The following is a 13,401-nucleotide window of genomic DNA, read 5'->3' on the forward strand; positions in this document are numbered from 1 at the left end:
TCTCAAGGTTACTCATACCTAGCCCTACCAAGGCTTCAGGGTTATCCGTACCGTCTGCAGAGGTGTGCGCGCGTTTTGTAATCGTATACATACTTTATACATATTCATATACATATATCCTAACCGGCGTTATAAGCTCGGGGTGTCATTATAGCCCTTCATAGGCACATGTAAGTATAATAGCCCGTAGGCACCTTTGGCATCATTATTATTATCATTTTAGCTACATCTATATCTTATGCTTATTCGTCATATGGGGTGCGTAGTACAATCGTAGCACATATCGAGGATCGTGAGCTTATGAGCTCGGAGTGTCAATCATTTGAATACAACATACTCATGTAGAGGATTTTAAGAGTTTGGCCAAGGAACCACACCTTATGAAAGAAGGGTTAGCCTTACATACCTTTTCGTCGGACTATTCTACACTTGCACGCTTCCTTCCAATGCTAGCGTCTATACCTTCATTAATATCATAACAATGGCCATTAGTCATTCACATTATCCACATTATTTAGATTCCTTAATTTGCCTCTAATTCACCCATATTCATGGTCATAACATCTAACTTCATCCATTCGTCTAAAGTGTCTAGTTCATGATCTTAGTACCATTTATAATGCATTCATATCACAACACAACAACATTCATGATTCAATTCAAACTATTCCTCAAAATGTCACTATTTATCATTCATAACCTACTTGACCATATTTTCTACAATCCATTTATTTCAACTCTTCAATACCTTAAACATCATGTAAAAATCATGAATCTTACCTTAGAAGTTGTAGGAACAAGCTTTGGTTAATAATACTCCACTTTGAGCAAAACCCTAGTTTTTCTCCATTTGGATTTCTTGACCTAGATGATCTTTGATGATGTTCTTACTCTTGATTCACCTTGTTTTATGTTGTTGATCCTCAAATATCCTTGAAAACTTGTATAATAAATGTAGAGAGAGGTTTTAGAGAGAAGTGGTGAAATGTTGTAATGAAATAAAACAAGTGTTGGTCCCTTTATTTAATGACTTGCAAAATCTGTGCTGAGGTGAACAGTGGTCGTCCATCATGGTTTACGGCCCGTATTGCAGTTTACGGACCGTCCCTCGCGATCGTCTTTAACCATTTCCAGAACCAGAAGCTTTGGCTGCTTGCATGGTGATTTACAATCATGGTTTACGGGCCGTAAATCACTTTACGGTCCGTCCTCCAGGTCGTATTTTACCATTTCTCGGCTGGCAGAAAGTTGAAGCCTTGCATGGCAGTTTACGACCTGCTAGTTTACGGACCGTATACCAGTTTACGGTCCGTCCTAGCACTTTACGACCACTGGGCAGTTGCAATTCTGCAACTTTCCATATTTCTTAGACTTCTCATTTTAATCACCCACGTCCATGCACATGCATTGCTCACCTTATATCTCATCTTAATTTAGCCAACTTTCTCATCTCACATCGGATACCTTTGAAATCTCGCCTAAGGTCATCAAACGTCGTTTCTTGCTCATGGACATCATGCACTCATACTTATCACTAGTTCGTTCACTTACGTACCAATGGAAATTTTTTTCGAGGTGTAACATTTATATAAACATACATACATACACATCTACATATATTCTACCCGGCCATACAGGCTCGGGGTTTTCATAATAGCCATACATAGGCACACATACATATAAGCTCGTAAGCATCCTTACTATTATCATCACTGTCATTATTGTTATCGTTATCATCATCGCTATTACCATTTTAGTCGTCATCAATATCATTATCGCTATTATCGTTATTCGTCACAACTATCTTTATAGGCTTACTCGTCATACGAGGAACTTAGTACAATCATAGCATATTAAGGATCGTAAGCTTAATAGCTCGAAAGATCGAAGCATTTGTGAGACATCATAGATTTGTGAAAGATTTAGGTAATTGGCCAAAGGACAATGCCTTATGAAAGAAGGGTTAGCCTTACATACCTTTTCCGTTCAACTATTCTACACTTGCGCGTTCTCCTCCAATGCTAGCGTTTCTACCTTCATTAAAGTCATACTATCATTAGAATCGATAGCTAGCATATATGACTGAAACCAGAGAAAATCGGACAACATCTCCTTTATTTATACGACATTCATCCATAACGTATATCAACTCCCAAACGCCAATAATACATTCACAATACCACAACAATAATCATTATTCATCCACATTATCCACATTTCTAGACTTACTTTCAACTATCCATATCCATGGCTATAACACACGACTATGTCCATTCACGTACATTGCTCATCTCATATTCTCAACATCATTTATAACATATTTACATCACAATACATCAAGACTCATAACTCAATTCAAACTATTTCTCAAAATGGCACTATTTCACATTCATGACCCATTTCTCCATAACTTTCTACAATCCAAGTATTTTAACTCTTAAATACCTTAAACAACATAGAAATATCATGAATCTTACCTTAGATGTCGTAGGAACAAGCCTTGGTTGATAATACTCCACTTGAGCAAAACCCTAGTTCATCTCCATTGGGATTTCTTGACTTGAATGATCTTTGATGGGTTTTCTTATACTTGATTCACTTAGTTTACGGTGTTGATCACTAATAATCCTTGAATTCTTGTGGAAGAAATGTAGAGAGATGTTTTAGAGAGAAGGGGTGAAGTGTGGAAATGAAATAATGAACTTGGTACCCTTTTTAATAACCCAAAATCTGATCTGAAATGAACAGTCGTCGAAAGTGCACAGTGGTCGTAAACCCAGTTTACGGGTCGTATTCCAGTTTACGGTCCATATTCTGTGGGCGTATTTAAGCATAAATGAACCAGAAAGTCAGGCTGAGACATGGTGATTTACGAACACAGTTTACGGGCCGTATTTCAAGTCGTTTTTTAACCACCCAAGCATTTGACAGAAAGTTGAAGTTTTGGAAGTTGAAATATGACATGGCAGTTTACGGGCCGTATACCACTTTACGGTCCGTATTTCATTTTACGATCGACTGGCCAAAGTGCAAATCTGCAACTTTCCACATTTTCAAAACCTATAATTAGTCATTGTGGAGCATGACCTATCTCTTATCGCAATTGCCTTTGAAACCTTGCTTAAGGCCATCAAAGGTTATTTCTTACTCATGGAAATATCGGATACTCGTACTCCTCGCTAGTCCATTCACTTGTGCAACAACGGAGGATTTTTCAAGGTGTAACAATTGTTAGTCAATTTAACAGTTCTAATGGATTGTCGAACGGCATCCCCGGCCGGCGTTCTAAGGATGATTCCTAGCCCGGAACCTTTAAGGTTCGAGGCTCCGTCCGTGTGCAGCGACCAAATTCCCGAAGCTTTCCCTGAGGTTAGCAGAAGTTCTTTCTTAACCTCGGGGACCATAGCCGGGGTGAAGTCTGCCACAAAATCGGCCAAGATCTGGGACTTGATGGCCGTCCGAGGCTTGTATTCGATATCATATCCGCTAATTTCTATGGCCCATTTAGTTAATCTACCCAATAATTCCGGTTTATGCATGATGTTTTTTAAGGGATAAGTAGTCACTACACATATTGGATGGCATTGAAAGTAGGGCTTGAGCTTTCTAGAAGCACTTACCAATGCCAATGCCAATTTTTCCAAGTGGGGATAACAGGTCTCCGCATCCCCCAAAGTTCTACTTACATAATATATGGGGAATTGCGTACCTGATTCTTCCCGGACCAAAACGCCACTTACCGCTACCTCAGAGACAGCAAGGTAGAGAAAAAGCTGCTCGTCCGTTTTTGGTGTGTGCAACAGCGGTGGGCTGGACAAGTATCTTTTTAATTCTTGTAAAGCTCTTTGACACTACGGTGTCCAAACGAAGTCATTCTTCTTCCTCGGTAAGGAAAAGAAGCGGTGACTCTTGTCTGAGGACCTCGATATGAAATGACTCAGCGCTGCTATTCTTCCGGTGAGCCTCTGCACTCCTTTGACGTTATTCACCACATCGATATCCTCGATGGCCTTGATCTTGTCTGGGTTGATTTCAATTCCCCGGTTTGAGACCATGAAACCCAAAAATTTGCCAGACCGGACACCGAAGGCACATTTTTCCGGGTTGAGCTTCATGTTATACTTGCGGAGTACATCGAAGGTTTCCTGCAAATGCTTTAAATGGTCCTCTGTTTCCAGGGACTTGACCACCATGTCGTCAATATAAACTTCTATTATTTTCCCTATTTGTTCTTCAAACATCCCATTAACTAGGCGTTGGTAAGTTGCACCAGCATTTTTTAATCCAAAAGGCATGACATTGTAACAGTAAGTCACATATCGGGTAATAAAGGATGTTTTCTCTTTATCCTCCGGGTGCATCCGGATTTGGTTGTACCCGGAGTAAGCGTCGAGAAAACTTAACATCTCATGCCCGGCCGTCGCATCGATCATTCTATCGATGTGAGGCAATGGAAGTGAATCTGTCGGGCATGCTTTGTTTAGATCCTTATAATCTACGCACACTCGAAATTTATTACCTTTTTTCGGCACCACTACTACGTTCGCTGGCCAGTCTGGGTATTTAACCTCCCGGATAGATCCTATTTTTAAAAGCTTCGTTACCTCGTCCTTTACGAAGGCGTGTTTTGCCTCGGCCATGGGCCTTCTCTTCTGCTTTACCGGGGGAAACCTCCCGTCTAAGCTGAGTTTGTGAGTTGTCACTTCTGGTGGCACACTTGTCATATTTATATGGGACCATGCGAAGTAATCGGCATTAGCTATAAGAAATTTAATTAAGTTATTCCTGAGCTCCGAGGTTAACCCCGTGCCCAGGTATACCTTTATGTCCGGTAGATATTCGGACAAGGTGATCTGCTCTAACTCCTCAACTGTTGACTTGGTCGCATCCAAGTCATCCGGCATGACGAATGATCTGGGTACACCGAAATCATCCTCTTCATATCTCGGGTCCAACCCCGCGTGCTTTAGTTGCTATTTGGCGTCCTTTTCCCCGGCTGAATCTTCTTCTTTTTGATCCGATTTTTTGGGCTGAGGTTTCGCCTCCTCGACCGCGAACATTTCCCTTGCAGCGGGTTGTTCACCTCGGATGGTTTTTATCCCCTCCAAGGTCGGGAATTTCAACAGCTGATGCAGTGTCGACGACACGGCCCTCATGCTTGTATCCAAGGTCTACCTAGCAATGCATTGTACTTCATATCTCCTTCGATTATATAGAACACTGTTTGCTGGATAGTGCCATCAATGTTAACCGGCAGAGAGATCTCCCCCTTCGTGGTTTCGCTCGCCATGTTGAACCCGCTGAGCACCCGGGCTACCGGTACGATCTGATCGAGCAGCCTTAGCTGTTCGACCACTCTCCACCGGATGATGTTGGCCGAGCTACCTGGGTCAATCAAATTACGTTTAACCTGAGTTTTAAAAATAAATATAGAGATTACCAATGCATCATTATGCGGTTGAATGATGCCTTCTGCATCCTCGTTGCTGAAAGAGATAGAACCCTCGAGTAAACAATCCCGACTGCGCTTCTCGCGCACAACAGAAACCTTGGCCCGCTTCATCACCGACCCTCGTGGGGTATCGGTACCCCCGATTATCATGTTGATTACGTGCTGAAGTTCTACTGGTTCGACCCGTTTATAAGTCTCCCTTTCTTTGTAGTGACCTTTGGCTCGTTCATTTAACAATTCTCAGAGATGGCCATTCTTTAGTAACCGAGCTACCTCCTCTCTTAGCTGGCGATAGTCCTCAATTCTGTGCCCATAGGTTCCATGATATTCACACATCACGTTCGGGTCCCGTTGGCCCGAGTCTAACCTTAGTGGCCTCGGCCATCTTACATCTGTGATGCGGCCAATGGCCGAGACGAGGCCCGAAGTATTGACATTGAAGTTGTATTCCGATATCCTCGGCAAGTCTTTGTTGCCGGCTGAGCTTCCGGCATCGCTCCTGAATGAGAGACCTCGACTGTTCTACGGGCGCTCAACCCGTTTATCACCCCGACCGGAGAAATGACTCGGGCCAACCCTTGATTTTTCCGACCTAAAGCTTGGTTTCTCCGAATGAGAGTATGGTCGATACCTTTCCCTCGATGATCTGGCCTCCGGTTCATAATTCTTCCTTGGTCTCTCCGAACTTTTGTTCATATTTACGGGCCCCGAGGGAAGCTCGAGTTGGTCATCCTCCACCCGAATCTTTGACTCGTATCAGTTATGGACATCTGCCCAGGTCACAGCCTCGTATTCCAGCAAGTTTTCCTTTAATTTGAACGAAGCCGTCGAGCTCTGAGGATTGAGCCCCTTTATGAAAGCTTGTGCAGCCCATTCCTCCGGAACCGGAGGGAGCTCCATTCGTTCCCTTTGGAATCGGTTGACAAATTCACGCAGTAACTCGTCGTCTCTTTGAGCTATACAGAAAATATCTGCCTTACGGGCCTGCACCTTTTTGGCACCGGTGTGAGCCTTTACGAAAGCATCGGCGAGCATTTCGAAAAAAGTGATCGAATGCTCGGGCAGATGGTCGTACTAAGTTAACGCTCCCTTTGACAGAGTTTCCCCGAACTTTTTCAGCAACACGGATTCAATTTCATCTTCTTCCATATCATTGCCTTTTATAGCGCAGGTGTATGAGGTCACGTGTTCGTGAGGGTCCATTGTGCCATCATATTTCTGGATATCCGGCATTTTGAACCTTTTTGGGATCAATTTCGGAGCTGCACTCGGAGAAAAAGGCCTTTGGATGTACCTCTTCGAATCCGGCCCTTTCAGAATAGGTGGAGCCCCCCGGTATTTGGTCCACCCGAGAGTTATATGTTTCCACCCTCTTTTCGGTCGAGTCTACCCGCTTTGCCAACGTTTCGAGCAATCTCAGTACCTCGGTGGATGAACCAGCTCCGGACCCATTGCTCTCAACTATCCGTGCCTCCTCCCTTCTGGGTTCAGCAACACCCTTCGTATTCTCCGAGGTCGTTTTATCACTTCTGTTCTGCAACTGGGCTATTGCGATTCCTTGTTCGGCAATCGCTGCTCTCTGTTCCTGCAACATTTCAAAAATTAAACGTAAGTCAATATTATCACCTGGGGTATCCGGTACTTTCCGGCCCTGAGTCGGGGACAAAGTAATTGAATTGTGAGTATCTAAAGGATCGGGTGCCGGAGGGGCGGCATTCCCCCGATTCACGGTGTTTTGCCGGTTAAGGCCCTCCCTCGAATTAATGAGGTTCGGGTCAGCAGGATTTGGTAATCCTCGTGGTCCACTATTTTCATTTTCGGCCACGATTTCGTTGTTGTTGACGTGACCAGATTATCCATTGTTAGCCATTTGGTCCGTTTTCACAGAGAATAGATGTTTTCAATTATGACGGGTAAGAGATGAGTAACTAAGATCAAAGACCACTATTATCCTAGCCCCACGGTGGGCGTCAAACTGTTTACCCCAAATTTGGATAATCAATTAAATTTATGAGTGAGGTATAGGATATGTGGTTGAACTTTAATCTATTCTTGATTGAGAGAAAATGGTTTAAGATGAACTATGAGTAATCTGAATAGTGATTGATGGCTTGTAATAATGCGTGTATTAAATAATATATGGTATTGCTTTATTGAACAAATCTAAGAACACAATAAATCTGGACCAAAATCAGATAATAAGTGGGAGAGTTTTGTATATTTTGCTATTACAAAATGTTCTAGATCTGAGAAGCCAACCCCTAAAAGTTGGGTAATGACCCCTATTTATAGTTTTGTCTCATGGGCTTCATACAACACAAAGCCCTTTTGAATAAAGAAAAACCCTAAAATGGATAAGGTTGGTCGTACGGTCTGACATCCGTACGATTGGCAGTACAATGTGGCAGAACGGTATTGACGCGTGTCAATTGTTTAACGGATCACCCGGACCAACGGCTACGATCAAACGGACCAACGGCCACGATTAAACGGACCAACGGCCACTATCAACTCGGCTATGGAGAAACCGGACCAAATGATGTCCTTTGCTTTCTTCGGATCAAGCACTCCTCCGGTCCCAAAAGGAAGTCTTCATGTTCGGTCTCCAGACTCATCGGTCTAGCATATATCCGATTTTTACCGTATACAAAAAGATGTAACACTTTTTGTATCACTTATGCCCCTACTGACTTATCAACTTGAACCTATCCTTCTTCCTCTTCCACCTCAATAGGTGCAGGAGGGACAACCTTCTTCTTCCTACAATTCTCATCAATGTAACCATACTTATCACAGATCTGTACAATATTGGCTTCCAGTCATACTCTACATTTTGCTCCACCAAATTCTCCCTTTCATTTCTAAACATTATCACAACATGTAGCATAGAATCCATCCCAACTTCCACTAGCAACCTTGCAAAGTTCTGCCCAATTTTCCTTTCAGTATTATGATCTGCCATTAGAGGCTTCCCCACGCGACTTACAATCTTACTAAGTCCTTTAGAACTCCAGTATTTAAATCCTAGTCCTGGTAGCTTAATCCAAATTGGCACATTGTACAGTTTCTCCCTTGTAAACTCTATATCACGGTTCCATGACTTAGCTATGAAGGGCTTGATAAATACCACCTTGAAGCACCTCATTCTTACCAGCTTTAGAGTCAAATCGTATAATTACAATTCCATTCTTAAGCATCATTATTTTATTAATCCCTAATTTCGAACATAACCGTTGGATGTATCCTTTAATTACTTCAAATGGAGGATCAACTCCCAACAGGTAACAAACTACAATTGTTTTCCAGTATGCTATTTCCGAGCTAATATCCTCAATTTCAATATCAATTACAGGGGACACCATGCATCTCAGGTTCAGCATATTCCATTTTGAAACCTGCATTTGAGATCTTCGTGATGTCAAATTTTTTCCAGATTGAGCTACATGTTGCCAGCTTGTCGATGTCTTCTTCTATGTCCTCTGCCCAAGATTTCCTTCAACTGCTAGTTGAATTATTCTTCTCAGAGCTAGTAGATGCTTGAACAAGTTCCATGCACTAGTTCTAAGCCTCTAATTGTGAAATCTGAATTGAATTTGAGCTAAGAGCTACTCTCTCATTTAGCTCAGTTGTGACTCGATTTTGTCTCCTTATTTTCTACTTATTCTTCTGAGCTCGCTGAGATTGCCCTTTTGCGGCCATAGCCTGTGCTTCCCGAGCCTTCAGAGATGACAAGCGTACCCTTTTCCCCATGGCTGGCGCAAGTTAGTTAACATGCACCGAGAGGAAAAAGCTAGCCATCTTTAAACGTTTTACTTATAAGAGAAAAGAAATCAGTTGTCACTAAAGAGAGAAAAAATATATAATTTCGTAAACAAAAGGATAACTCTCTAGATAGTCACTTTTAAAACATTTGTTTGTTTGTTGTTCACATAATTAACATGTATATAAAATAGATATTAAATTGAATAACAATTGTAGTTTAGTAGTTTTTGAAATTTAATTTCCTGACACTACAATCCGAGTATGGTCTTGTGACCATTACATTGTTCTCTTTCTTGTTTCCGATTTTTTTCGAATTTTTTTTAGCTCGTAATGCAAACTACTTCTGGAAATAAAAGAGAAGAAAAAAAAGGAAAAGGAAAAAGAAAAAGAAAAATCTATTCTTAGAAGAAGCTTAGAAAGTCACAATCAGCTTAAACCGTCTGAGTACGCATGCCCAGAACGTACTTCCTCCGATTCATAATAAGAAGTATTTTTATCTGCTCATTTCATTTTATTTCAAATTATTGATGTTTCACATAATTAAGAAGAAATAATTTTTGTTCTTTCAATTAGAAATAATTTTTGTTCTTTCAATTTTAGTTATATTTAAATAAAAAAAGTTTTACATAACTACAGAAATTATTAGAGAGTTATTTTGTTCTCAAGATATTTATTAATGATAAGTTTGTAAAAAATATACCTTACTCTATGAATAATTTTTTAATGGTGTGCCCAAACTAAAATTATCACTTATTACGTGAGCGGAGGGAGTAATAAAATAACATGCTCCAGAGGCTACCTGAACAAGGTTATATTCTATATCTGTTCAAAGCTCCAGCCAAATACCAACTCATAACAATACTGACCTAACAAACACGCATTCACACGCACACTGTGTGCGATTTGTCTGAATGCCCCTGTATTGTAGGATGCCATTTTTCAGATCCAAACCAAACCTTATTTTACATCTTGTTAATTCTTCACTCATCTTTCCATTTTCTCCTTTCCCTCAAATCTCGCACCAAATATAGACAAGAGAATACATTAGGCGAATTCTTGCTTTGGCTAATTAGTTCAGATCTCTCTTTGTTTAATTATTTCCTTACAGATCTGTACGATACGTTACACCCCCTCCCTCAGGTATGTCTTAACTTAAATTTTCCTTATATTTCCTAATTTGTGTTACTACTTGATTATCCTTTCCTGGATATACTTCAAACTCATTCAACTAATCTCCTAATATACAAACTTCAATCTTCCATTCAAAAAGTGTTTTTCATAGCTTGGGATTGATGGCTAGTTGTTGTTAATTAAATTTCTTTCTTGGATATGCTATTATGCCGAGTTGATTTCTCAGAACCAATAGTTATTGTCTCATAAAGTGACGTTCTTTCTTGATTTCAATTTCCTTCCACAAAAAAGTGACTTTCTGAGATAATAACAATTAGTTAAGTAACCATCTGAGAAATCAACTCCTATTATAGCCTTAACAGCTCAAATCTTGAAGTTTTGGCATTCTAATTCGTGATTTGGATACAAAAGAAAAGAAAAGATCCAGTTTTTCATAGTTTGGGATTGAGGGGTAGTTGTCATTAAATTTCTTTCTTGGATATACTATTATGGCCTTAACAGCTCAAATCTTGAAGTTGTAACATTCCAATTCGTGATTTGCAGAAAAAGAAAAAAAATCTAGTTTTGGCTGCGATGGCGCCGACAACGATCCGAAAGGCGATAGGGGCGGTGAAGGATCAGACAAGCATAGGGATCGCGAAAGTGGCGAGTAACATGGCACCTGAGCTGGAAGTTGCTGTTGTTAAGGCTACTAGCCATGATGATGAACCTGCTGGAGAGAAGTACATAAGGGAGATTCTCCAGTTGACTTCATATTCACGGGGTTATGTGAGTGCTTGTATGTCTGCAATTTCCAAAAGATTGGGAAAAACCCGCGATTGGATTGTTGCCCTCAAGTGTTTGATGTTAATTCACCGACTTCTCAATGATGGAGATGCTGTATTTCAGCAAGAAATTATGTATGCTACCAGGAGGGGAACGAGGCTGCTCAATTTGTCGGATTTTAGAGATGAGGCTCACTCGAATTCGTGGGATCATTCGGCTTTTGTGAGGACTTATGCTTTGTATTTGGATCAGAGGTTAGAATTGATGGTTTTTGAGAGGAAGCAAAATGGTGGAGAGATTGAAAAGTATGGATCTAAGGATGAACAGTGGAGATCACCCCAGAGTTCTAACCGGGGGTATGGTTATGATGATGAGCCTGGTTATGGAATGAGGAAGTCGAGATCGTCAGGGGATGTGAGAGAGTCGATACAGGAGAAGAAAGATGTGACACCATTGAGAGAGATGAAGCCTGAAAGGATTTTTGGGAAAATGACTCATTTGCAGAGACTGCTAGATCGGTTTTTGTCTTGTCGGCCAACTGGTTTGGCTAAGAATGAAAGGATGGTGTTGGTTGCTTTGTACCTTGTGGTGAAAGAAAGTTATAAAATTTATACAGATATATGTGATGTTTTGGCTGTTCTGTTGGATAAATTTTTCGATATGGAGTATGAGGATTGTGTCAAGGCCTTTGATGCCTATGCTAGTGCAGCAAAGCAGATAGATGAGTTGGTGGGATTCTATACCTGGTGCAAGGATATTGGCGTGGCGAGGTCGTCAGATTACCCAGAAGTGTCGAGGATTACAAGCAAGCTGTTAGATACATTGGAGGAGTTTGTGAGAGATAGAGTTAAGGCGACGAAGAGTCCTGAAAGGAAAGTAGAGAGCCAGCCAGCTCCACAGGAAGAGGAGCTAACACCAGATATGAATGAAATTAAAGCATTGCCACCACCAGAGGATTATACTCCTCCACCGCCTCCTGAACCAAAGCCGGCTCCTAAGCCGTCTGCTGTTCAGGAGACAGGAGATTTGGTGGATTTGAGGGAGGAGGGTGTTACTGCCGATGATCAGGGGAATAAATTTGCCTTGGCATTATTTGCGGGGCCAGGAACAAGCAATGCAAATGGGTCGTGGGAAGCATTCCCCTCCAATGGGGAATCTGAGGTTACGTCTGCTTGGCAGAATTCAGCAGCGGAGAGTGGTAAGGCTGATTGGGAACTGGCTTTGGTGGAGACAGCCAGTAATTTATCTAAACAGAAGGCAGCATTGGGTGGTGGTCTTGATCCACTATTGTTGAACGGCATGTATGATCAGGGTGTTGTTAGGCATCATGTAGCCACTGCACAATCGGGTGGTGGCAGTGCCAGCAGTGTGGCATTGCCTGGAATAGGGAAGAGCGCTACATCAGTTTTGGAACTCCCTGCACCTGATGGAACAGTCCAGACAGTTGGTGGAGACCCCTTCGCTGCATCTTTGAGTGTTCCACACCACCTTCATATGTGCAAATAGCAGATTTGCAGAAGAAAGAGCAATTGCTAGTACAGGAACAGATGGTATGGCAGCAGTATAGCAGAGACGGCATGCAAGGTCAAACGAGTTTGGCCAAGATAACTACTGGAGGATACTATGGTCCGGGGCAACCCCCTGTGATGCCCTATGGAATGCCACCAGTAAATGGTGCACCTGCAGCAGGGTACTACTACAATCCTTACTGATTTTTCAACATATACCTTGTCTTATTCTTTTTTCTGTTTTTGTTGGTTCATTATTTAGTGTTTGACCTTTCCACTGTATTTTTTTGATGGATATATCTTCAATTTGTTCATGCTTAGCTAGTCTAGTGGATGAAAGGGGATATTCTGATGGTGGGTACTCTGTAACCCTTTTAGTATATGTCTCTCCTGTTTTGTAATATACGGATTTCTTAAAGTACTTGCTTAAATAATGCTCATTTTGAGGGGGGTGTTGTTTGAATATTTGTTGTGATGTTACATGCTTCGTTTTTCAAAGGCATATTGTTTGAATTTCTCTTGCTATAAAATATTGTGTGTTGTGAAACAGATATGTAGAGAGACTTCATCTTAAGCTGCTCGAGACTAAGTGACCAGAGTCTAGGTCTGTTTTCCTTGACGTTGTTGCTTTAAACTGAAAACCCTTTACTATAAAATGAGCTTGAATGGAAATTCAGAAGTTTTCCAGCAGTTTCGAGGCAAATAAACTATCTTCATAATATATTTTGTGAGTTAATGATTTGAGGCTTCTTAACTTTGTCATTGAGGCTTTGACTCAGGTTT

At 41.3% G+C, this 13,401-nt stretch overlaps 1 pseudogene; it reads left to right on the forward strand.

Moving 5' to 3' along the window:
* The first annotated feature begins 10,010 nt into the window (after positions 1-10,010).
* On the forward strand, positions 10,011-13,081 carry LOC132606051 (putative clathrin assembly protein At2g25430; annotated as a pseudogene).
* Positions 13,082-13,401: the final 320 nt, after the last annotated feature.

The sequence above is a fragment of the Lycium barbarum genome, chromosome 8 (assembly GCF_019175385.1).
Source record: "Lycium barbarum isolate Lr01 chromosome 8, ASM1917538v2, whole genome shotgun sequence".
NCBI lineage: Eukaryota > Viridiplantae > Streptophyta > Magnoliopsida > Solanales > Solanaceae > Lycium > Lycium barbarum.